This window comes from Onthophagus taurus, chromosome 8 (assembly GCF_036711975.1).
Source record: "Onthophagus taurus isolate NC chromosome 8, IU_Otau_3.0, whole genome shotgun sequence".
Taxonomy (NCBI): Eukaryota; Metazoa; Arthropoda; class Insecta; order Coleoptera; family Scarabaeidae; genus Onthophagus; species Onthophagus taurus.
In genome coordinates this window covers 13,484,376-13,509,746 of record NC_091973.1, presented here as the reverse complement: position 1 = coordinate 13,509,746, position 25,371 = coordinate 13,484,376, and the positions used below count along the sequence as shown (strand labels likewise).

At 32.9% G+C, this 25,371-nt stretch overlaps 1 long non-coding RNA gene across 1 annotated transcript; it reads right to left on the bottom strand.

The window, feature by feature from the left end:
- Window positions 1–8,364: 8,364 nt before the first annotated feature.
- Window positions 8,365–8,688, bottom strand: LOC139430965 (uncharacterized). Its single transcript, XR_011641320.1, has 2 exons — window positions 8,624–8,688; window positions 8,365–8,431 (listed from the first exon to the last, which is right to left on the bottom strand). It is a non-coding gene; the product is annotated as an uncharacterized lncRNA (long non-coding RNA).
- Window positions 8,689–25,371: the final 16,683 nt, after the last annotated feature.

Sequence of the window (25,371 nt, the reverse complement as noted above, 5' to 3'; positions counted from 1 at the left end):
CAGCAGAGGTGCCATCTTTGTGTAGAAAGATTAATAATATCGAACGGCGGGAAATGTTAGTTGAAAGATAATTATAGAGAAGAATTAATATTAAGACTTGGTTTAGTTTTAATTGTTATTCAGCGCTAGACGATTGTACATTTTTGTTTAACTAAAAGTAGAACTAACTCTATGTAACATGGGTTTCGTTGGTGAATTTATCGATATTTGTGAGATCTATTAACGTTAGGGGTGGGGATGCGGATATCATTAATCCGTACCGCGTTTCCTCTTCCTCTTTCGTTATTGATCCTTGGTGTAGTACACTGGTGTAATTTTTAGTAAAGCTTAACCGCATGGTTGTAGAAGATTTTTATTGAAGAATCTCATTAATTGGTTTAGAAGATCTTCTTGTCGTAGAACAAATCGACAAGAAGATCTAAACTAATCTGGTCAATTGTTATTGGCGTGATTTGTTCCGGCGTTCCTGGTTCCGTTTTAATCAACACGGCTACACGTTTAGTAACTTAAGGTAAAAATATTCTACTAAATATTATTTTCAGGGTTCGATCTTTTAATTGTTTTGTGCATTTTTATTGAATTTTGTGATTTTTATTGATTTGTAAATTTGAAGACCCTGATAAATTTTCCATTAGTGATGTCAAGTTTAGTTACTTTTTATTAATTTTAACTATCCGTTACTTTCAGAAAAAGTATTCGTTACTTTGTACTCGTTACTCGTTACAAGTAATCGTTTGCATTTGCGTTCGAGTACTCGTTTGCGCTTGAGGTTTGAGTACTCGTTTGCGCTCGAGGTTCGATAGAGTACTCGTTTTAGTTGAACTACATACTTATATGAATTTATTTTATATTACACTTATTTTTGAAAACAAATACTGTACGTATGTTATATTGTGTTTGTTATGCAGTAGCGTAGTATGCATAGCAATGCACTGTGCACTAATATCAGAAAATAGAGTGTAGGTTATGGGATTTACTTTTTCACTGCATATTGTAAGGAAGAATTTTTCTTAATTATTATTATTTAATTATTAATAACTTACGTTTCTCTTATTATATAACAAAAATATTTGAAAGTTGTAACGAATTAACAATGGAAAACAAAACTTTTTCTATAAATCAAGCAATAATAAAATAAAAATATTAAAATAACAATAAAAGATATTACAGCTTATTATTGCAATGTAAAAATAATTTTTTTTGGACATTTCGACTTTTAAGTCGATTTCGCCTATCCGACAATACTTGGCAAGCTTTGGAAAAAGTAACTGTTAGATCCAAAGTAACTGGTACCGATGTGATACGGTAACAGTTACTTCGGATCTCGCTTAGTAACGAGTACTCGTGTAACGAATAGTTACTTTTTTTACATCACTATTTTCCATTCGAGTTCGAGACGCCATTTTGGACGTCCTCTAAAACAACATAGTTACATCCGTCTCAAGGCAATGTTTGTATATAAGGGGTTGTCTAGGTTTATACGCAACCATACCACAGAATAACCAGAAGTGACACTGGAGGTATCCCACCAAATCTGACGTCTTATTATTGCGAGGAAGCAAGGTATGGCTGCTATTGGTGGTAAATTAAGTTGTCTCTCTCATCCATTGTGCGTTTATCGCGCCTACGGATCCTTGCGATATGATGGCGGATTTTAAATCGAGGTCATAAAACGAGATGCTGCCAACATCAAAAGAATCGACGTCAGTGTCACATATGGTTATTCTGTGACCATACTGCGCATTACGTAATTGGCGAAAGATAATACCGGGAAATAATTCAAATTTTTAAAATAACGATTTTGAATTACTTTAATATATTTAGTGTGGTATACAGCCTGATTCAGAGTAAGCGCCTTATTTTTTTTTAGCCGCACTATGGGTACTACTTTCAAAATATTTGGCAGTAATATGTTTTAGGATATTCTCTACACGATGGTGATCTCATATTTTCAATTAGACGAATTATTTCAAAATGGCGACTGTCAACTTTTTTTTTAAATGGAATGCCAACATTTTTTTTTATAATTGAGATCCTAAAAACATTCTTTTTACGATAGTATTTTGTTTTTCTTAAAAATTCATTTCTTTCCCCATCAAAAAGCAACCTAACATTTTAATCTAGTAGCGCATTAATGTTTTACACTCGATGTTTTTTTTGTCCAAATAAATAAATAAGTAGATGTTTATTACAAAATAAAGTTTAATTGTTTCTTTTGTGTCTAGCGCTACTTGATATATGGACAAAAATAACATCGAGTGTAAAACATTCATGCGCTACTAGATTAAAATGTGTGCTTTTTGATGGGGAAAGAAATGAACTTTTTAAGCAAAACAAAATACTATTCGTATGAGAATGTTTTTAGGATCTCAATGAAAAAAAAAATTTTGGCATGCCATTAAATTTAAAAAAAAAAGTTGAGAGTCGCCATTTTGAAATAATTCGACCAATTGAAAATGCGATATCACCTACACGATGGTGAATGTCCTAAAACATATTACTGCCAAATATTTTGAAAGTAGTACCCATAGTGTGGCTAAAAAAAATAAGGCGCTTACTCTAAATCAGGCTGTATAATTAACTGCGGTAGGAAAACGGAAAATAATTCAACTTAATTTTTGATATAAATTCACTTATCACAAAATAATTGAGGGAAACTAAAGTAGTAATTGATTTATGTTATACCAGAGAAGACACTTCAGCTCTCACTAAACATGGCCTTGAGAATGACCTTAAAATCAAAGTATTGCAGTATAGGAACCTATGTATATAAAACTTGTGTCCAAGGTAGATGAATGAATGTAAGGTATGCTTACGCCCAGAATGTGATGATGCGCGGAAGTCAATTACTGGCGCGATTTTTAAAAGGTTAATGAGAAGCGAGTAACCCAATATACATTACTGGATTTAATTACGTTACTCAAAAATAAATTAAAATCTTTGTCTGTCGATAAGTAATACTAAGATCAATCTGTACTTAAAGTACAAAGCGGTGGCTCTGTACTTAGATTAAATAGCTTAAAATTACCAAACTTCAAGCCTTTGTGCAACTATAGAAGTATAGATCTATCCTATCTACAATTTTCTGCTCTTTCTAATCGTGTATAACACGCGGCGATCGCTGCTTGGTTATAGACTTTTTTCCTGGTGATATCAGAGAGTTATTGATCCCAACAATGTTTAAAAGTAGCTAAAACGTGTGAATTTGGTAATTTTTTAACAAAAACGTCTTTGTGCAAGTCTATAACTTCAAGATATACTTCTACAGTTTTCCTCATATCAAATAAGAAAGTTGTTTAGAGGTAGAGCAATTAAACGTTTCTGTATATAGAGATGTATATTAAAGGTGATTTAACCATGATGCTAATAGATATTGACCGACAAAAACTCGGATTAAGATATTTGAAGGAGCGTTCTTTCTGATTGTGAACACAGTTTTTTAAAATTCGGTTTGATAACAATTGCACAAGGGCTTGACGTTTGGTAATATTAAGCTATTTTACGTACAGAACGGTGTTCTTCATCTTTTATTGATCTTAATATCAACATATCGGCAAACGAGGACCGACGATTTCATAGAGAAAAAATCAAGCAATAGGAAATTACGGGTAAAAGTTTGTTGTTGGAAGGTTTGTTGCTATCGTCACACGGGTTATTTATTTATTTTTATTTTGTAACCATGTATACACATGTCTTTTTTAATAACTATTTTAATTTAAGTAAAGTACTATTAAATAAGCTACTATACTTATTTATCATTTATATTTACAACATAAAGATATTTCAGTCGTTTGACAGATCAATTGATATACAATCTATTAACACAAAGTCTATTAACACACATTTGGTAGAAACAATTCTATCTAACGACAGGTAATTGTCGTTATGCATTGATAGCCTAAAAAATAAGGTTTTCATCCAAAAATATGTTGTAATCTCAATAAGTTTAGTGAAAATAACTTTTTATTTTGTGTGTGGGTATAAATTAAACAATTTCAGGTTAGGATTTAATACGAAAATGCATATTTAACATTGCTTTTAACTTCCAAAAAGAAACGTCAAATCGCAACTTTAAAGTGATTTTTCGGTAAGTACTGCACTTTTGCGCACTTTTTTTTTATCATTAACACATCTTTTGAATCATTTACTACCAATTAAAAAAAAAATCATCGATTTTTAAGAGGGATAGCTATTCTTTAATTCTTCCAAAATTTCTTAATTTTATTTTTTCTTTGTACGTTGTTAATACTAAATTTTTTGCTTTAAATCACGAAGTCTTGTACATATAGGACATGATCCTTACTATTTGTGTGATCACTTCTTCAGGTAGACTCGATGATTGTGCAACCATGTCCGCCACTCTTTTAAAAATGAATGGCTCCGTTGACAACGATTTTTTATGATATTTATTAAATGCATGCCAGATCTCTTTTACCAATATGTACAATTCTTCTTTTGGGTATAACAAGTGTCCTTTTGATAATGTATGTGTCCATGAAAATTCCTTCTTGTTAATATTCATTTACTGCTCTAGGTACAATTGATATTTGAATTCGTATTTGAAGGCTATGTATCCCGCAATATATTTTAAACCTTCACTACATAACTCGTCTTCTACCTCAAAATCTTCATTTTTTACCTAAAATTCGTCAAAATTCTCTAACAGTTGAAGGTAATCCTCTTGATTCTGTAATTCTGTAACGAATGAAGTAATACTGGCCACAATATCTTCCTCTGGTTTGCCAACTTGGGTTTGATTCTGTTCTACAACATTCAAATTGCCCATGAAGTCAGTCACAACCATCCTTGTGGAGTCCAGTTCACAACAGCAAGTAGAACGTACACGTGGTGTTGTGCCCAGCTTTATCAAGTGATTTAGGTGGTTTATCTCTGGTTGAGAATTATCATTTTTCGCTTATTGGCATAAAAGTTAGTACCGATTCTTTCGGTCTACTATTTTCAAAGGTTTCGGTTTTGGTTTCTCTACTAATTGAATTTTTACGAACTTGTTGGTTATATTAATTCTCCTGGTTTATGCTGGTTGACCTTGAGTGCTAGTCGGCGCAGCAGGGATGGCCGAAGAGGCCGGCTCGCCCGGGTCTACTGCAGAGTTGGGCCAGTTGGTTGATCTCACAGTAGAGAAGCATGTTGATGTCGCGACGATTATTTCCGTGGACGGAGGTAATCGAACGAATTATTCTACTGTTGTCAAATCGTTAAGCACAAATACCGAAAGTAATTCGTCATTTGCTTCGGTACTAACAAAAGGCGTAAAAAACAATTTCCCTGATAGAGAACAAGCAATAATTTTTTATGCAATTGAGGATAATCAAAAAATGATTTTATAATAGGGGTCGGTCAATTAATCGGTCCGCGTAATGTTTTGTTTGCATCGCGGGTATCAAATTATATAATATGCATATATCTTCCATCAGCTTAGCTGGTAGAAACCTTCGTAAAAGAACACCAGTGAATTATGTTAAATAAGCAGTTTATAAAGGCCAGACGTTTGGTATCTCCTGCCAAACGAATAATTATCTCAAACGTATCCCCCTGCACACCTCACGAGGTGATAGATCGTGAATTAAAACAAATGGGATTAAAAGTCGTCTGTCCAATTAATTTTATTGGTGCGGGAGTTAACAACCCGGAATATAACCACGTCCTTAGTTTTAGACTTCAGGTTTATATTATTTTGGAGGAGTCGGATCGTTTGCCTGACACTGCTCTTATTGAATATAAACAATCATTTTAGAGTCTTTTTATCAACTGATGAACTAAGATGTTTTGCTTGCAAAAGTTTAGGGCACGTGGCTAGGAAGTGTCCTGTCAACAATGGAAACAAATCTTCGGCAAGTACTATAATTGCCGATATTCAGGTCCACGCTGGTGACAATACTGCTAAACATCCGGACAAGACACCAATCAGCACAGAATCAGAGGAGTGTACATTCCTCCCTATTAAAACTACAATACGACAGGTAGAACCATTAAGACACTCAAATAATAAGCAAGTGAATCAACCCCCAGAGGACAAGCAGTCGATTGTAATGACTGAAAGTCCAAAATTCATAGGTTCATTTTCCAGAACCTACACAGTCGTTGAAGCATCAAATTTCCTCTACTTCTGGATCTGAATCATTAATCAGTGACAGTAATGTAGACGTAGGTCCTCATAGCGCAGATACAAAAGTTGTGAATGACAGAAAATTCAAAAAACCAAGACGGACGTAAGCACGGATGATTCACATCTGTATACAGAGTTACAACCAATTTTTAATGATGATATTCAAGTTATTAATTACGAACAGTTTTGTAAGATTCTAACGGAGGTCAAAGGCAAACAGGAAGCACATCTGGTTGTCTTATCATACACCAACGATTTGGACTCCTTTTTGGAGGTATTGATAAATGCTATTAGACCAGCGGAAAGACCATTAGGTCGATAGCTGTAATAAAGATTTATTTCTCTCTGCTATTAGAATAGTTAAAAGCAATACATTAAAGGGAAGAATGAAACGGTTGGCAAAAAAAATAAAGCCTTTTCACAAGGTGATATGCATCTTAGCACTTCCCAGGAAAAATATTCAACAGACACATCTGAATTCTAAGTGTTTGCTGGGATTCTTTTATAAAAACTTTTACTTACTTTGTTTAATTAAAACCAAAACAAACAAAAAGGAATTATCGGTGGTAAGAATTCAAAATACAAGATTCTACAATGGAATTGTCAATCTGCTGTTGCAAAAAGAGAAAATATCGACTTCTTATTATCGGAATGTTCTACTGACATTGAAATGTTTTCCGAAACTTGGTATAGAGATAGATGTAGTGTTACGAACAGACATTTTGACATCATACGGAAAGACAGAAACGATGGTTACAGCGGGGTTGCAATCTTTGTTAAAAAAGGTCTACAATATAAAATATTATCATTTAGTACGCAAATAAAACAACTACACGTTTGCGGAATTACATTGATGCGTCAAATATATCAGTTGTGTCAATTTATCGAACTAATGACTGGCGGATATCCTTAGAAGATTATCTACGAGTACTGTCTGAGGTGCCGTTTCCTTGCATTGTTGGTGGGGATTTCAATGCTCATCAACAATGCTTTGGTTCACACAAAAATGATAACGCGGGCAATGTTTTGGTAAAAGCTATCGATGAGGTGAACCTTGTTTACTTGAATGATGATTCAGCAACACGTTTAGCCCATCCTGGGCAAAGACCATCTGCAGTCGATTTAACTTTGGTATCATCCCCGATCGCTCCTAGAATCACATGGGATGTCTTAAACGACTCCTATACATCCGACCATTTTCCTATAATGAAGACGCTCTTACTCAACTACGATAGGAATTCAGTTATACAGCCATCAAGAAAATGGAAAATTGACACAAATAAATTTCCGGATTACTCAAAACATATTAAGCAAACGCTAAGAGACTCCTCTTGTCCCAATGATGTGGAACAAAAAATTGATTTTGTCATTGAATGTATACACTCTGCCTCGGACAAAGTGTTTTCGAAGAGAAAGCAATTCAAAATCAAAAATTGTAGGCGTCCTCCTCTTTGGTAGGATAAAGACTGCCAAAGACTAGTTGATCAGAGAAGAGTTCTTCTAAATGAATAGAAGGCAAACCGAACGTTGGAAGGTTATTTGAAGTAGAAAGAAAGCAAGGCGTACTCTAAAAATCTCTTAAAACAAAAGAATAGGTGCGGTTGGCGACGATACTGTGAAAATCTCAATCAGAATACTCCTGCAGCAGAAATCTGGAAGTCCATAAAAACTTTTAAGAGGGCGTTATTACGTAGGATTAAGCAAAAAATTAAAACTAATTCACTCATTGTTACCAATAACCTCTGTATATTGAGAAAACTTTAAGATTTTTTAACGAAAACAAGTTTATAGAAATTAAAGGGAATCCTAATTCAACTTTTCATACTAAAGTTAAAAAAATAACAAAGGCACACAAGATTTTCTTAAAGAAAATAATGTCAACATTTTCAATTTCCTACCAATGAATCCAAAAATTCCTCTAGTTTATTTCTTATTGAAATAACTATCCAATTAGACCTATCTCGTCAATCGGTTCTAGTACATATAACTTATCAAAATTTTTAATTCAATTTTTTAAACAAGTAATTAATTTTAAAGCAGATTACACTATCAATCATTTACAAAATTTATCATTGCCTAAAAATTATACTTTATTATCACTTGATATTACTAATCTTTCCACCATCCCCATTGAAGAAACTTTACATATAGCTAAAATTATACTTACAAACAAAATTAATTCAAGCGAGATCGAACATGTTTATAAACTATTAAAGATTTAATAAAAACCATATAAAAACTTCTAACTTGCGTTTATTTATATAAAGTCGTACTAGTTTCGGGTTACCCCATCATCAGCGACAACTATAAAGAGTACGAAAAATAAGATAACAATCAAAAAGTGATAAATATAATAGAGTGGTTAACTCGAAAAAATTTTTTTAATATAAAATAAATTTTGTTGAAATAAAAGTTAGAAGTAAAGTTAAAAGTACAAAACGTTCAAAAATTTTTAACAAATACGCGAAAAAAATCAAAAAACTGAAAAATACTTACAGTCAATGAAGCTATAAAAGGTGCAGACTGGAAATCAAGAGAAAGTAAAGCATTTTGCTATCTGATGGATAAATAAAATGAAGATAAAGTTGAAAAAACAAATGGCGACGTTAAAAAATGTGGAATCTAAAAATAATAAAAAAGGGAAAAATGAAAACCTTTAAAATATTAAAAGGACCAAAATAATAAATAAAGTATAAAAATGAAAAACTTACGTTAAAAAAATTAGAAATTCGAATAAATCTTTAAGATCGTATTAAAGATGTGTTGGTGGGATGAGATGAGGCGAGACTGAGGAAATCAAGCCAGAGCAATTGTTAAACTGGATAAGAGAGATAAAAATAAAAGAGAAAAAAGATGAGGGAAATAATCGCTCTGTGAAATAGTTTAAAACTTAAATCATAAAGAAAAAGAGTTTTAGAATGTAAATTATTTAGATTGAAGGTATGTGAAAATAGGTTTGTATAAATTCTGAATTTGGTCATTAAGCAAAGTAAAGTTATTATTATTATTATGTCTATGGATTTCTAACAATTCCAATAGATCAATTCTATAGCTTTTTTGGCATTTATGAATAAGTGAAATATTATCAAAATTAATGTTATGTCCCGTTTCAACTCTATGTTTGTAAATATTAATAAGTAAATATTAATAGTAATATTATTAAAGATTTGCACTGAACAAAATTTTTGCCAGTTTAACGAAGGTCTTCCCATGGGATTTCCCTTGAGCGGTCTCTCTTTAGTAACACCGTTAATAATATTATTTTATGGCGCAGATATGTCGATGACATATTAGTAGTTTGGAATGACAACGGTTTGAATTTCATTTAAGATTTTCATTCTTACATCAATACTTTACTACACAAAAATATAAAATTCACCATAGAAGTTGAGAACAATAGTAAACTAAATTTTTCAGACAACTGAAAACTTGAAATGATGTAAAAAGGTGTTTTTTCAATTAGGAATTATAATATTCAATCTATTTCTACCCAACAAGGGTTATTGATTTAGTAAAAGACCATTGACCCATTGATTTACTTCTTGTGGTATTTTTAAATTTGGTTTGAATTTTTGAGAAAGAATTAGTACGTTTACAAGCTTCATCAAACGTTAGTGTACCGCTTGCAGTCAACAGATCAGCCTGAATCTTCTCGTCATTCAATCCACAAACAAATCGATCACGTAGTGCTTCGTTGAAATAAACTTTAAAATTGCACCTTTCAGACATTTTGTTTAGACGGACAATAAATCTTTGAAGGGACTCGTCAGATTCTTGTTTAGCGTTGTTGAATTTGAATCTTTCAGCAATAACAATGTTAAATGATTTTGCAGTGCCTTAATTAAAACGCGATAACTTTTCTCTCGGAATTACGCCGGCGTCGCCAACGTTCTTAAGATTTGGTAGGTAAGAGGACCCACTAAGGTTATCAAATAACTAACCTTATCCTCGTCTTTATCGACTCCATTGCTTTTTAATAATAGCTCCAGCCGTTTAACATAAGTCTCAACATGATTTACATCATAGTGCTCAATGGACCTCACAAAGCCTGTCATTTTTTTTTCTATTTTTGACCTTGAAGACTTTTTTCTTTTGTTTTTCTTTATGTTCGTCGCCAAATTTGATGTATATACCAATAAAATACTAGGTTTTTATCTATTACCTAATTACGTCTATTAACAAGTGTCTTTGTTCTTTTTACTAACTGCTTTTTAGGATGATCTCTTTCTAGTTCCCTACACGTTAAGTATTATTGTAACAAAATTAATATTATATTGTATTAGTGGTGTGTATAACAAGTAAGCAATAATATTTCTTTGTACAGGATGACTTCGATGATGAAGCTAAAGAAGATGACGTCAATGAAGAAACTAGTTTTAAAAATTCTTTTTATACTACACTGCAGCCATTTCTACCAGCCGATATTGAAAATTAATTATTATTTATGGACTTTTGTATCAACTTTGAGTACCTCGTGTAGACGTATGAAGCATAGCACAACATTTTAATATCAAAATGTTCCCTTTAGAATTGTACGAAGAATGTAGCTACATCTAGATTATCCGTCAATATATACACCTTGCACTTCTCCTGTCTCTCCGGATTTTGGACAGGAAATCCGTGCTTTCAACACTTTATTATTTGTTACGTTAGCATGTAAGAATTTGTATATAAACCCAAATTTTGTATTAATAGATACTGTTCTATTAATTCGAATAATTCTTATGTTCCACAATTTGTATGCACATCACCAATAAATTTAAAGTATTATTGATATCTTAGTAATGCTCGTTTCCTTCCTGGATTAAATTGTAAAAAGAACAATGTTTCTAAAAAGAAATCAAATTTCTGAAGAATCTAAAGAACAGGTTCTTTTATAAAAAACAAAACGTTTTTTTTTCTGTTTACTACAGTATCGTTGTAGTCGCGTAGCGTTGGTGTGCGAGGGGACTTAGTGGTTTTCTTACATAGACCACGGACGTTTTGATAATAAAAAGACCAAGCCATAGAAATTAAATGATAATCAACAGAAGACCTTAACTTAAAGTTTTAACAAATTAGCAGGAAATTTTATAATCAACAACTTCGATCTATCATCTTTGCGATCATGAACAACACTGTTTTTAATCCGTATATATTTATAATTGTTTTCACGACCCAACTGTTTAGCTTTCTTAAACAGGTCTGCATTAAAAACCGTGTTCATTAATAAATAAATTATCTGTCAGATTTTGTATCTTTATGCCAGTGGGCACAAGTGAAAAATCGATCACGTGTAATACGAGATGTGAATTTAATGATTACATTCTTCACAGGAGCACACAAGGAATCGGAGTGACTTCGCATGGGCAATCTATGCACAGCGTCAATATCTGCTTTGACCAGTGACAATAGCATTCCCAATCTCCGAAACAATTGAGCTTAGATCTTGCTTAATCTTTTCAGGTATGCCAAACAAGATCAAGTTAGTAAGTCTGAAATACTGGTAGAGCCTGTAAGTATTATTTATGGAAGATTATCATAATTGCACCTCCTCTAGGTTTTGTAATTTGGAAGCGCCAGTTTCTCTATTGAATGGCATGAATGGCATGTTGACATTAGCATATATTACTTGAAGATGATTTTATGAGATGTTATTGTATTCATTCTCCTGTTCGGCGGTCGATGAATCTGATGGTTGCTGTATATAGCCAGGTTCAGTAGGTAAGATCTCTGTTATTTGCATCATCGTTTGGTTGCCGTTGATCGGGGTCGTTGCGGGAGGGAAGTTTGTATCCAGACCAAGAAGCATCACTATGTACGCACAGTTATTGGAAATGTTTAGAAAGATATCGACGTTAAAGTTTTCGGTGAAGCGCGCTCTGAGTTTCCCAATCAGTTTTTATCTATTTGAGTTGATAGGTTTATTACGTACAGACTGTCCCAGAATCCGCATAGGCTATCTCCGAAACTAAAAGAGATAGAAAAAAAGTTGCTTACATGTCATGATCTCGTTTTTCGAGAAATTGCTAATGCCGAAAACTCCGAACAGCTATCGCCTTTTGTTTTCGCCCTATCGGCAAAAACTGAAAAATTTTCGAAACAAACAACTCGAAGAAACTTTTGAAGAAACTCACTTCGAACCAGTTTCTGAAGAAGGTTGCAACATGGCTTGCGAAACGTCAAACCTTTTATATATCAAAAATTGTTTCGAACAAAAGATGTTTAAAGTTGATATCTGTTTTTGTTAAGACTATGTACTGGTATGATATTGATGGTGTTAATCGGGCATTAATTAATTGTCGATTCTAATAAAAATTATTAGGAAGAAAAGTTGTTTAAAATTCAATTTTCATGAATGAATACAAGTTTTCACTCATGAAATCGTCGCTAATTATCCTTACGAATGCGCCTTCATCTGCATTAATAAAAATGGCTGTTAGGTTCTAATTTTTTGAAGATAGAAATGAATACTAAAAGAATAAATATAAGTAAAAGAGGTTTTTCTTTTAAACATACTATCATTAAAATCTAATTAGGTTCGAATTAACCCGATTAAGTAATTTTTAATAGCCTCGTTAAGACCTTAATTACTATTCCGCACATATAATAACCTCCAATTCTGTATAAATTCACAAAATAATTGAGGGAAACTAAAGTAGTAATTGATTTATGTTATACCAGAGAAGACACTTCAGCTCTCACTAGACATGACCTTGAGGTTGCGCGCGCAATCCGCCTCCTCTTTCGTCACGAAACACTCCCGCTCTTACGTCTCACCAACAAAACTAAAATTAAAGTATTGCAGTATAGGAACCTATGTATATAAAACTTGTGTCCAAGGTAGATGAATGTAAGGTATACTTACGCGCAGAAAGTGATGATGCGCGGAAGCCAATTACTGGCGCGATTTTTAAAAGGTTAATGAGAAGCGAGTAACCCAATATACATTACTGGATTTAATTACGTTACTCAAAAATAAATTAAAATCATTCAAAGAGCACATAACACGCGTTTGTCAATCATCTCCACACACAAAATAAAATCTTACTTTTAACACTTATATCTTAAATAACTATTCTATAGGTAGAAAGGTAAAATAAAACCAGCTTATTATCTTAAAAATTTCGGCATATATTAAGATTAGCAGTCCCTCTTAAAAATCAATGTTTTTTTTTTAATCGGTAGGAAATCACTCAAAAGATGCGTTAATGAGTGCGCAACAATGCAGTACTTACCGAAAAATCACTTTAAAGTTGCGATTTGACGTTTCTTTTTGGAAGTTAAAAGCAATGTTAAATATGCATTTTCGTATTAGATAGCAACAAACTGTCCAGCAACAAACTTGTATCAGTAATTTTCTATCTACTTTCTTAGCTGATATCTTTCTTATTATTAGAGATAGCGAAAAACTAAATGCGCCATTTAAAAGCTTGATTCTTTCTCTATCTAAAACCGGTCTTTGTCTGTCGATAAGTAATACTAAGATCAATCTGTACTTAAAGTACAAAGCGGTGGCTCTGTACTTAGATTAAATAGCTTAAAATTACCAAACTTCAAGCCTTTGTGCAATTGTTATCAAACCGAATTTTAAAAAACTATTATCACATTCAGAAAGAGCGCTCTTTAAATTATCTTAATCCGGGTTTTCGTTGGTAAATATCTACCGGCGTCATGCTTAAATCGCCCTTAATATACATCCCTACACGCAAACACGCTTAATTACTATTCCTTTAACCAACTTTCTTATTTGATAGGGAGAAAACTATAGAAGTATAGATCTATCCTATCTACAATTTTTTGCTCTTTCTAATGGTGTATAACACGCGGCGATCGCTGCTTGGTTATAGGGGTTTTTCCTGGTGATATAAGACAGTTATTGATCCCAACAATATTTAAAAGTAGCTAAAACGTGTGAATTTGGTAATTTTTTAACAAAAACGTCTTTGTGCAAGTCTATAACTTCAAGATATACTTCTATAGTTTTCCTCATATCAAATAAGAAAGTTGTTTAGAGGTAGAGCAATTAAACGTTTTTGTATATAGATATGTATATTAAAGGTGATTTAACCATGATGCAAATAGATATTGACCGACAAAAACCCGGATTAAGATATTTGAAGGAGCGTTCTTTCTGATTGTGAACACAGTTTTTTAAAATTCGGTTTGATAACAATTGCACAAGGGCTTGAAGTTTGGTAATATTAAGCTATTTTACGTACTGAACGGTGTTCTTCATCTTTTATTGATCTTCATATCAACATATCGGCAAACGAGGACCGACGATTTCATAGAGAAAGAATCAAGCTTTCAAATGGTGCATTTAGTTTTCCGCTATCTCTAATAATAAGAAAGGTATCAGCTAATAAAATAGATAGGAAATTACGGGTAAAAGTTTGTTGTTGGAAGGTTTGTTGCTATCGTCACACGGGTTATTTATTTATTTTTATTTTGTAACCATGTATACACATGTCTTTTTTAATAACTATTTTAAAGTACTGTTTTAAGGGGCATCATAATCCGTGTTCCAGTCTCGATCGAATAATGGCCTTGTAAAGTGTGGTCAGCATGAGTGGGTCCCCACCCCATTTTGTCGAAGCAATATATCTTATGAGCTTAATGTCGTCATGTATAGACGAGTCTTTGTTGTTTCGTTAATATGTAGCTTCCAGTTAAGTTTTGCGTCAATGTGAAATCCCAGGTACTTAAAATTTTCTATCTATTATCTATTTTATTTCTTGTTCTTCATATATCAGTCTCGGACGATCCAAGTTTTGACATTTTTGTGATCTGTCTTTAGTTTTATTCTTTTTCCTGAAATCAAACTGTGCACCATAGCCGCAAATTTTGTTGGAGCAACCTTCTCTTCAATAATTTTGATTAAGGTCGGAATATGTACCATGTCATAAGCCATCTTTATATCCATGAAAACTGAAAACAGTGATTTTTTAAGTTTTATATTTCTTTGAATTTCCGATAAGAGATGAGACGGCATGCTGAACTCCCCTACCTTTTCTAAATCCAAATTGGTGTTCATCAAATATATATTTGTTCTCAAACTACCAGTCCAATCTGTAACCTAGGATGCGTTCAAAAATCTTTCTGATGCATGATAACAGGGCGATTGGCCGGTAGCTGGATGCTTCCTTTGGATTTTTTCCAGGTTTCGGAATAGGGACAACGAGAATCTCACTCCACTCGGCTGGCATCATCTTATTATCGCTCTATATTTTGTTGTAAATACTGGAGGTCAATTTTATATTCCGTTGGAAGATTTTTTATCACGGTAGTGGAAATTTGATCACTTCCTGTAGCGGAGTCTTTCTTGTTATGTATGGCTCTTTCTATCTCTATAATTGTTATTGGGCCTAGACACCCATTATTTACCCCTTCGTTTGGTATGGCTCTTTCAAAATTAAGTTCATCTGCGGATGGTACATACGCCGGGCATGATATGTTTAAGAATTCTTCATTCCATCCATTTTCCGTTGGTGGTCCCGAGCACGAGTCAAAAACTGCTCTCTTATTATCCTCAGAAACACATCCTGATGTTTCTCCAGATGTTACCCATGGGCATGTCGCGATTCCATCCATTCGACATCCAAAATCCTTTAAAACTAAAAATTCGTGATTTATATCGTAATCAAATGCAGGGTTTAATGAAAGATTAACTGACCCAGTCCAATTTGTAGAGCCAGCTATTACGTTAATAACTACTTGTTTATTTGTATTAATGTGTTCATTTGACTGTAAAACTTTTGAAAAAATATGCTTACCGATGCCCCCGTGTCTATAAGAAAAAATAAATCATTTGCCCTATATCGCATACGCGCATAGTTCATACCATTCATTGAGTCGATTTAAAATTACATCATCATATTTCGTTTTATTCACGAAAAAATCTTTCATCGGATCGTGAATTATTTTCTTCCGATGTCATGTTGTCCGCATAATAAGAACTTTGATTTTGTTGCATTTGTCCACGGTTGGACTGAGAAGACGAATAATAATTGTTTCGATAATTAAAATTACCTGAGTGTGTAAAATTTTGATTTTGAAATGGTTTATAATTTTAAAAATTTTAAAAACCTCTGTTTCCCCTGTTGGCATTGCCTGCAAACCTCTCTTACCTTTCTTACCATCATGTAATGATGGTTCTTGCGTTAAATTCACTAGTTAACTTATTCCATATCACTTTTATTTGTGATTGTGTCTGTGTGCTTGTTCTCTATCTTTTGATACTTGCTAGTAAGCAAGTATCAAAAGTGGTATAAAGTTGGTATAGTAATACCAACTATTGCCTCATCAGTGGCTGTAAAATTTGGTGTTCAAGATTTCCATACCGTCTCAATTGTAATCGCTTCAACGGACGGATCGTTTGAATTATACATTTTGACCATATTATATGATAATCGATCATAATATATTTTTAAATCGTCAACACAAATACAAATTCACTTTAACTATAGCCATCGAGATATACTATATTTACTGGAGTGCGTGCTTTGAACTAGAAAACGAGCCGGACCCCATGACGGCAAAAAGCTTCAGTTCCGTACATAATTTACCGTACATTTATTATATATATATTTTTTTTTCCTAAACTATAATAACAACTTAAACATGTATTATTTGGTATTTTTCATCATTATTGAATAACATTATTTGAATTACTTAGTAAATATTGAATAAATTCATGCTGAATTATATCCATTAGTTAGTACTATTTGTATTTCTTGCCGTTATGGGGTGGGGGAACATGCTGGCGAATCGGACCGTTTTCTCGACCAAGCGAATATCGTGAGCACGCACTCCAGTAAAGTATATGTATCTCGATGACTATAGCTTTGTTTATTTACCGTCAACTGTCATTGACATTTGACGAAACGATGTTGCGTTTGGTAGACGGCAAACACGCTTTCCGGAGAATCAGGATCGCCAACAACACTTAATTCTTCGATCACTTGACCGGGGTTCAAAGCGGTATGGTGCAACAGGTCACCCGCTGACAAACCGTCCACGGTGATCGACTAATCAGCTGACCAACTGTTCACAACCGGCCCTCATTAAATTGAAACGCGGCCTTCAATGTATTAATGAGAGCGAGTCTGTAAAGAAAATTGGAATTCGCGAAGATTTCTTTTTAAAAAATAAAATGAAACTTCCTTAAATAATTTCCCAAGGGTGTAACATACTAAAAAAAAATAAACCGTTACAAATTGAAATGAAAAGTTTTATTTATTTGTATAGTATTTTATTATAAAATCGTTTTCACTTCACAAGTAATGTCTTGTGTCCCCAATGTCCCATTTACATAACTCATACCCCCCCCTATTTATTTAGCTCTATTATTTCCAAACTGATGCTATTTAATTTAGTGTTAGTTTATGTAATGTTTATCTAAGTTTTAAATTTTGATAGTTTCTCATGTGGCTGATCTCCTGTTTCAATGTAGTAACGTAGTTGATTCATTTATTCCGTTGATTCCATTTCCGTTGATTCCATTTATTATTCATTTTTTGGTCGTGTCATTAGTTTTATGATGACTGTCCCTTCTCTTTCTAATTTTGTTAATGTGAGTGGAAGAGAGGTTCGAGTTTGGAACGAGTTTGGAACATGCCCCAATGTCCCTTCAATACTAACCCTTGGTTAATTGTTCCATGTGAATGCTTGTATTATACAAGAAAATATGTTTTATGATGTAAATGATCCTAACTTTTATCCGTGACGTATATTTTATTTTACATTTGATTTTTATTTATAACCGTGGCTAGTTTGAATTTAAATTTATTTGGTCAAATTCTGTATTAACGACATCTTAACCTCCAAAATTATTCAACGTGTTCCGACAGTTAAACCGGTTAAACCTTTTCTCTGCACGTGCAACTCAGTTTTATTTAGTTCATCTTAAGTTTTAATGTTTGTATTATTCTAATGAATATGACGTAAGTCTAAACAAGATCAATCAGTGTTAATTTAATATTGTTAATAATATCTAATAAATCTATTGTACTTTGTAGGGTCTACCGAAGAAGGGCAGGGTCCCGAATAGACAATAAAGAAAAAGAATGATCACCTCAGTATTAATTATTTATAACCTATTTTTATTAATGTCTTAAAGTTTAAAATTTATTCAAAAAGGAATTCGTCAACAGATTTTTAAATAAATCTAAAATTAAGAACTTATATTCTAAAGTTTCGAGTTGATGTAACATTACTTATCCTCTTAAACCTACTTTCACACCTATTACTAATCTTACCAATTAAATCCAAAGGTAAAAAGTCTTTTTTAGACACTTCAACTAAAAAGTCATTAAAAATCACTTAATCAGGTTAATTCTAACCTAATTAGATTTTAATGAATATTATATGTATGTTTAAAAGATTAACCTCTTTTACTTATATTTAATCTTTCAATTAATTAATGCCCGATTAACACCATCAATATCATACCAGTGCATAGTCTTAAATAAAACAGATATCAATTTATTTTATTAAGATTATTTATTTAAAATTCAACTTTAAACATCTTTTGTTCGAAACAATTTTTGATATAATTTTTTTTAATGAAACCCGTTTAAAAACCAACCCAGAAAACATCGAAAGATGTATTTACGAAACTTTATATCGATTCCTTTGATATAAATAAAATTCAATCAAATACACAAAACAACATAAACACTTTTATTAATAAAAACAAAACAAAAAAATAATTAAACGTCATTAATCAACCCGCATACACACAGCGACGAAATTAATGAAATTAATAAAGAATTTAAAACACTGAGCAGAACTAGCATTAAATTGAGCCGAAATTCAAAAAAGATACAATTCAATAAGTGAAGATGCTATTTCCTTCAATAGAGGAGAATTTCTCTTAAAAATACAGGATGAAAACCTCATGTAAAAATCTTACTACTTCATTAAAAAATAGAAACATTATATCTGAACATAAAGAAAATCAATCACGAAATTTTTCAGTCAAATATGATAATTCAGAATTATACTCGGCAATAATTTGCAATGTGGAAACAAAAATAAATGATGATGCTCTAAGCGCATTTCTAGTAGAAAAAAGGATTATATACAGATACAACAAGCCAACACTCAAAGTCCAATCAACAGGGGATGTAAATGCTTTTCAAATGCTGGTTAAGGAAGGACTTTATTTCATATCCAAACATTATAAAATAATCGTAACCGACGCACCTTCACCGTCACCATTACCGTGGGCCAAATGTTCAGCATTCGCCCACATAACACAAAACTGCGAAGAAACAACAATCTGCGGTAAATGCAAGGAAAAACATAGTACAGCCAAATGCACCACAACTTTACTTACTCAAACTAACTCTATGTATATTCTACGGGATGGTGAACACGGACAGCATTAACTCCTTAGTGATTTATTCCACTAATACTGTAAAAATAGGAGTAAAACCCCTTTCACGTTACAAGTACATGGTAGATTTAAGTCGTCGCCTTGCTGAGCCATGGATGAGAAATCAACATTGCGTCGAAACATTCGTAAAGATATTACTCTTATTCTCAATGTTCAAAAAGATGTGGCACCTGTAATTCCTCAAGAGAAAAACGTGATATTTTTGCCCTTGTCAATTTTTCAAAAAAAATTTTTTGAAAAAATCTCGTCTCCCAGGATTACTTAACAAATTGCTTTTTAATGCTACAACTAACAATTTAAATGAAGGCCTTCAGCCACAAACCAATGAACGTATAACGTACAGGAGGTTGATTTACATTCCTGAATTGACTGATAAATTAATAAAAATAGTAAATAAAAATAAAAATAGTAGAGTATTACCCTTTAAAAGTTTATAAAGTTTTTTTTTAAGTTGAAAGATAAAATTCCCTTTGAAAATCAATCTAATGCCATCTATTGTGCACCTTGTGGTTCATGTAATCAATGTTAGGTTGGTCAAACTGGCCAATGATGAAAAAAACATTTAAATCAACACAAAGGTGATGTTAGAAATTCAAAGAGAGGTTGTCTTTATTTCACCATAGCTTGGATACTGGTCACTTATTCAATTTGGAGGAGACCAAGATTTTGGATAAGGAAACAATTATCAGAAACGCTTATTTCTTAAAATGTTCCACATTGTGAATAAAAATTATAATTCAGTCAATTTGAGAACTGATGTCAACTCCCTGAGCAATGTTTATTCGTTAATTTTTGAAATTTATAACAAAAATAGTTCTGATTCCGACCCTCAACCCTCTGATTAAATTCACTTAATCCCGTTTGGTTTTTGGCGCTTTTGAGGTAAATTTTTAAATTTACATTTTAGTGTTTTTCACATTTTCACGCTTCACGTGGAACACGTGTTTCATTTAAAACTTGTTTTTTTGGTTCTCACATGGACTTAAGATGTGCGTCGTGGCTGATTTCTGATATTTTTCGCTGTTTCAAGTATAATTTGTAAGTTTTTGTAATGTTTAAATTCATTTGTTTAAATTCAAGTCCTGAAGAAGCTTTAATACAAAAGCGAAATATTGGCATATGAAAAAATAATTGTCGTTTCAATAGTTCTCAATCCTATCCTGGAAATAAATTTATTATTCGAGGTAATTAATAAGGCTATCCGATAAGTGTTGAAGCTGCAACCAAACACACACATACTCGTCTAATGCGCTTATGCGCGCGCCGTTTAGGAACCGGGGAAAAAGCGACGTTTTCCGGGCCCGTGCTCGCATTATCAATCAAGTGAATTCCACACGTAAGAACACACGAAAACCTGTAAAACGCGACGCGTTTTTTATAATTATGCTTATGAAATAATTTATGTATGGTGGGTGGGAAATCATAGTAAAGAGAGTAAGAATTTATTCCATTTATTTCATTTATTTCCTTCTTTATACCTTCAATTTTGGATCCCGGCGTCCTTTGAGCCGAATCTATCCGGAATTTGGTCTCTTTCCTTCATATTTTCGCCCACATTTTCACTCAAAATTTTATTTTTGGGGATCGAATCCATTTTCACCATCTGGTGTCATTCGTCCTTTTCAAAAACCACGTTTTTTCACGGTCTTCGATTCACCAAAACCTATCTTGGTGCACATGTTAGGGTGTATGTATGTATTATCGGATAAGATTTAAACTCTTTTTAGTTTAAAATTACTTATTTATTTTACTTTATTACATGTCTATTGTGTTCGTTAAAACTATGTGGCTACGAATGCTTTTCGCTTAGAATTATTGACTACTTATGTATTTCATTTGCGCCAACAATTCTATTGCTCAGCGTTATTGTAACCACGCGCTGATGGCCAAAGTGTAACTTAACACTTCCGATGGCGAGGTGCTGTTTAATTGGCAACTTATATAATAACAATAATTTATAATTATGTAACTTTGAATATTAAAATATGTCCATCACAGGTCACCTAAAAAACTGGTTACGGCTATTTTTAGTCATTTTCGAAAGTTATTTTTGGTTACTTACGTTATTTTAAGAACCTAAATACGTCATTCTTAATCATTTTTCGAAAAGAAAAGAAAAAAATATACACTTGAATTATCTTACCATTTCTACGATTCTCCACTCACTTGGTTCATTCTCTGTGGAATTTTATTTTATATTTCTGTTCGATTTTTCGACTTCTCTTTTCCCTTTTTTGAAACTTTTCCATTTGGTTTCAACCATAGCTGACAAACTTGCTAAATTAAATTTAAGACGTACTATTTTTATTATTTAAATTTCTGAAACCCTCACATTCGGACGTGCCTTTACTACCAATCCTGTTAATCCTATGCAAGATCAAATTTTTACTGAAAGAGTTACACAATTCAATTATTGGTCTCTGTGATGAAGCCGATTTCAACGCTCAAGATGCCATGCGTAAACAAGTGGATTTAGAATACTATGAAATTAACGCTTTACTTCACAAATTATCAGAACCATCTAGATCAGCAAATGTTCTTTCTCTGGTAAATACAACACCGAAATTGACTAAACTTTAACTGCCTATTTTTGATGGAAATTATAAAAATTTGTACACGTTTTGCGATCAACCAGCCACTTTCTCCTATTGCTAAATATCAATATCTACTAACACCGTTAACTGGAGATGTATTTAATCTGTTGAAGGGATTTCCGGTTGCCGATGATAATTATGATATCACCTATAAAACATTAAAAGGGCGTTAAAAGAATAAACACCATTTGGCGACGCTTTACATTAACGAAGTCATTAATTTAGAACTTCTGAAGGAGGATTTTGCTAAGAGTTTTCGTTTCCTTATCGAAACATTCCAGGAAAGTGTAGAAGGTGGGGCTTTCCCGTCGATCAATGGGATTTTCTGTTATTTAACTTGTTACTTCAAAAAATTAACTCTTCAATAAAAACTACTTTTGAAGCTGAGCATGCTGAATTTGAAATCTCGTCAAACAACTGATTGCATTTCTGGAAAAGGACAGTACTTTTGACATCAAATAATAAAACTTCCAAAAATGAATATTGGGTCAAAGAACTTTCCAATCATTGGTCCAACAACAATATTGGATTTTATCATCCCGGAGTATCATTTACCGAAATATATTCAGATGTATCCGATGTTTTCGGTGTAAACTCTAATCATATCCACAGTTTATGGCGGATTTTAGTCGTTGTCGACTATCAGAGGTCAAGCCATTTACAACAACCGCTGTGGATTTTGCCGGCCCCATATATACCACGTTCAATCGTGGTAGAGGTTAGCGGTTTGTAAAATCTTATATTTGTGTTTTAGTTAAATTACACCCTGGATCCGACGGCAATGTTAGAGTCGTAACAATTAAGACGAAAGCAGGATATTTGGCAAGGCCAACGGTCAAAATGTGCCCGCTGCCAACCAAAGAAAATGAAACTCCTAAAACTAAAATCATCCGGACCAGAGCATTATACGCTTGAAGGATACATTATTCTGAATCGATGTTTCTAATAAAAATTTTAGAAATGTCTATAATAACCGCACGGGAACTGTTTAAAGTCGTCCAATAGGAGATCGTAAATCAGACCCAGGCAATCGGCCGGTCCGCCGCGCCGTTCATAACTCGTTTCTCACATGTACTCACCGATGCGATTCACGGAAAGAGAAATAACCTTTTTCCGTGAATCGCTATTGGACGACTTACTTATTAAATAACAACGTTAATACTAATGTTTGCAACAAAATGAATGAAAATAAAGTAATAATATTTTAAACCATAACAGCATTCCCGCGTCGTCACAGCGCTGCCACGAGATCAACCACGTGCCCAAATAAACCTCGGTAAAAATTTGACGATGAAAATAACAGATGACGAAATGACTCAATGAATGGATTAAATATTGATTGAGTTAATGTGAATATTCAATTTGAATGAGCCTGTAAAGAAAATTGGAATTCACGAAGAAGATTTCATTTATTTTTATAGTACTTTATTTTAGAATCGTTTCCACTTCACAAGTAACATCTTAAAGTTTAAAATTTATTCAAGAAGGAATTCGTCAACAGATTTTTAAATAAATCTAAAATTAAGAACTTATATTCTAAAGTTTCGAGTTGATGTAACATTACTTATCCTCTTAAACCTACTTTCACACCTATTACTAATCTTACCAATTAAATCCAAAGATAAAAAGTCTTTTTTAGACACTTCAAATTTTGTCGAACAATTATTGACAGGTCCATTTCTTATTATTTTAACTACACTACTTGGATTTAGGTAATAATTAACTCTTCGCTTTTCCTCGGAATTTTGAGCAGCCCTCAATCGTCTTCGAAGAGTTGTGTGTTCTTGACAAATATCCATCACCTTGGCATATGTTACAGCTACAACCAAAAGAGATTTCGGATCCAAAAAACCTAGAATCATTATTATTCATTCCAATGGAAACTCTAAAAAGAAAGGTATAACTTGGTTCGTGTAGATCTTCTTCTGGAAAGTCTGGAAAAACATATTGATTAAGGTAGTATCACAAGAACTGCCACTGACAAAAGAACTGGGTAAACTGAACTTTATACAGAATTGGAGGTTATTTATATGTGCGCAATAGTAATTAAGGTCTTAATGAGGCTATTAAAAACTATTTAATCAGGTTAATTCGAACCTAATTAGATTTTAATGATAGTATGTTTAAAAGAAAAACCTCTTTTACTATATTTATTCTTTTAGTATTCATTTCTATCTTCAAAAAATTAGAACCTAACTGAGCCATTTTTATTAATGCAGATGAACGCGCATTTGTAAGGATAATTAGCGACGATTACATGAGTGAAAACTTGTATGAAAATGAAAATTTAATTTTAAACAACTTTTCTTCCTAATAATTTTTATTAGAATTGACAATTAATTAATGCCCGACTAACACCATCAATATCGTACCAGTACATAGTCTTAACTAAAACAGATATCAATTTATTTTACTAGAGATTATTTATTTAAAATTGAACTTTAAACATCTTTTGTTCGAAACAATTTTTGATATATAAGTACGAAGGCTTTCAAGGCCAGTGTGAATTGAACTAAAATTAGAACTAACACTAGAAACTTACGGGTTTTGCCGTGCGTCTTCTAAGAAAAGGTTTGACGTTTCGAAAATTTTTCAGTTTTTGCAGATAGGGCGAAAACAAAAGACGATAGCTGCTCGGAGTTTTCGGCATTAGCAGTTTCTCGAAAAACGAGATCATGACATGTAAGCAACTTTCTTTCTATTTCTTTTAGTTTCGGAGATAGCCTATGCGGACAACGATTTTGAGACAGCCTGTACGTAACAAACCTACCAACTCAAATAGACAAGAACTGATTGGGAAACTCAGAGCACGCTTCACCGAAAACTTTAACGTCGATATCTTCCTAAACATTTTCAGTAACTGTGCGTACATTGTGATGCTTGATCGTCTGGATACAAACTCCCCTCCCGCAACGGCCCCGATCAACGACAACCAAACGATGATGCAAATAACAGAGATCTTACCTACTGAGCCTGGCTACATACAGCAACCATCAGATTCATCGACCGCCGAACAGGAGAATGAATACAATAACATCTCATAAAATCATCTTCAAGTAATATATGCTAATGTCAACAGCTTCAACAACAAAAACATCTAATCCTTAATTGTCTACAACAAAATGACAGTTATTTAGCCCTACTTACAGAAACCGAACTGAAGACAGATCATGCCATTCAATAGAGAAACTGGCGCTTCCAAATTACAAAACCTAGAGGAGGTGCAATTATTATAATCTTCCATAAATAATACTTACAGTATTATTACG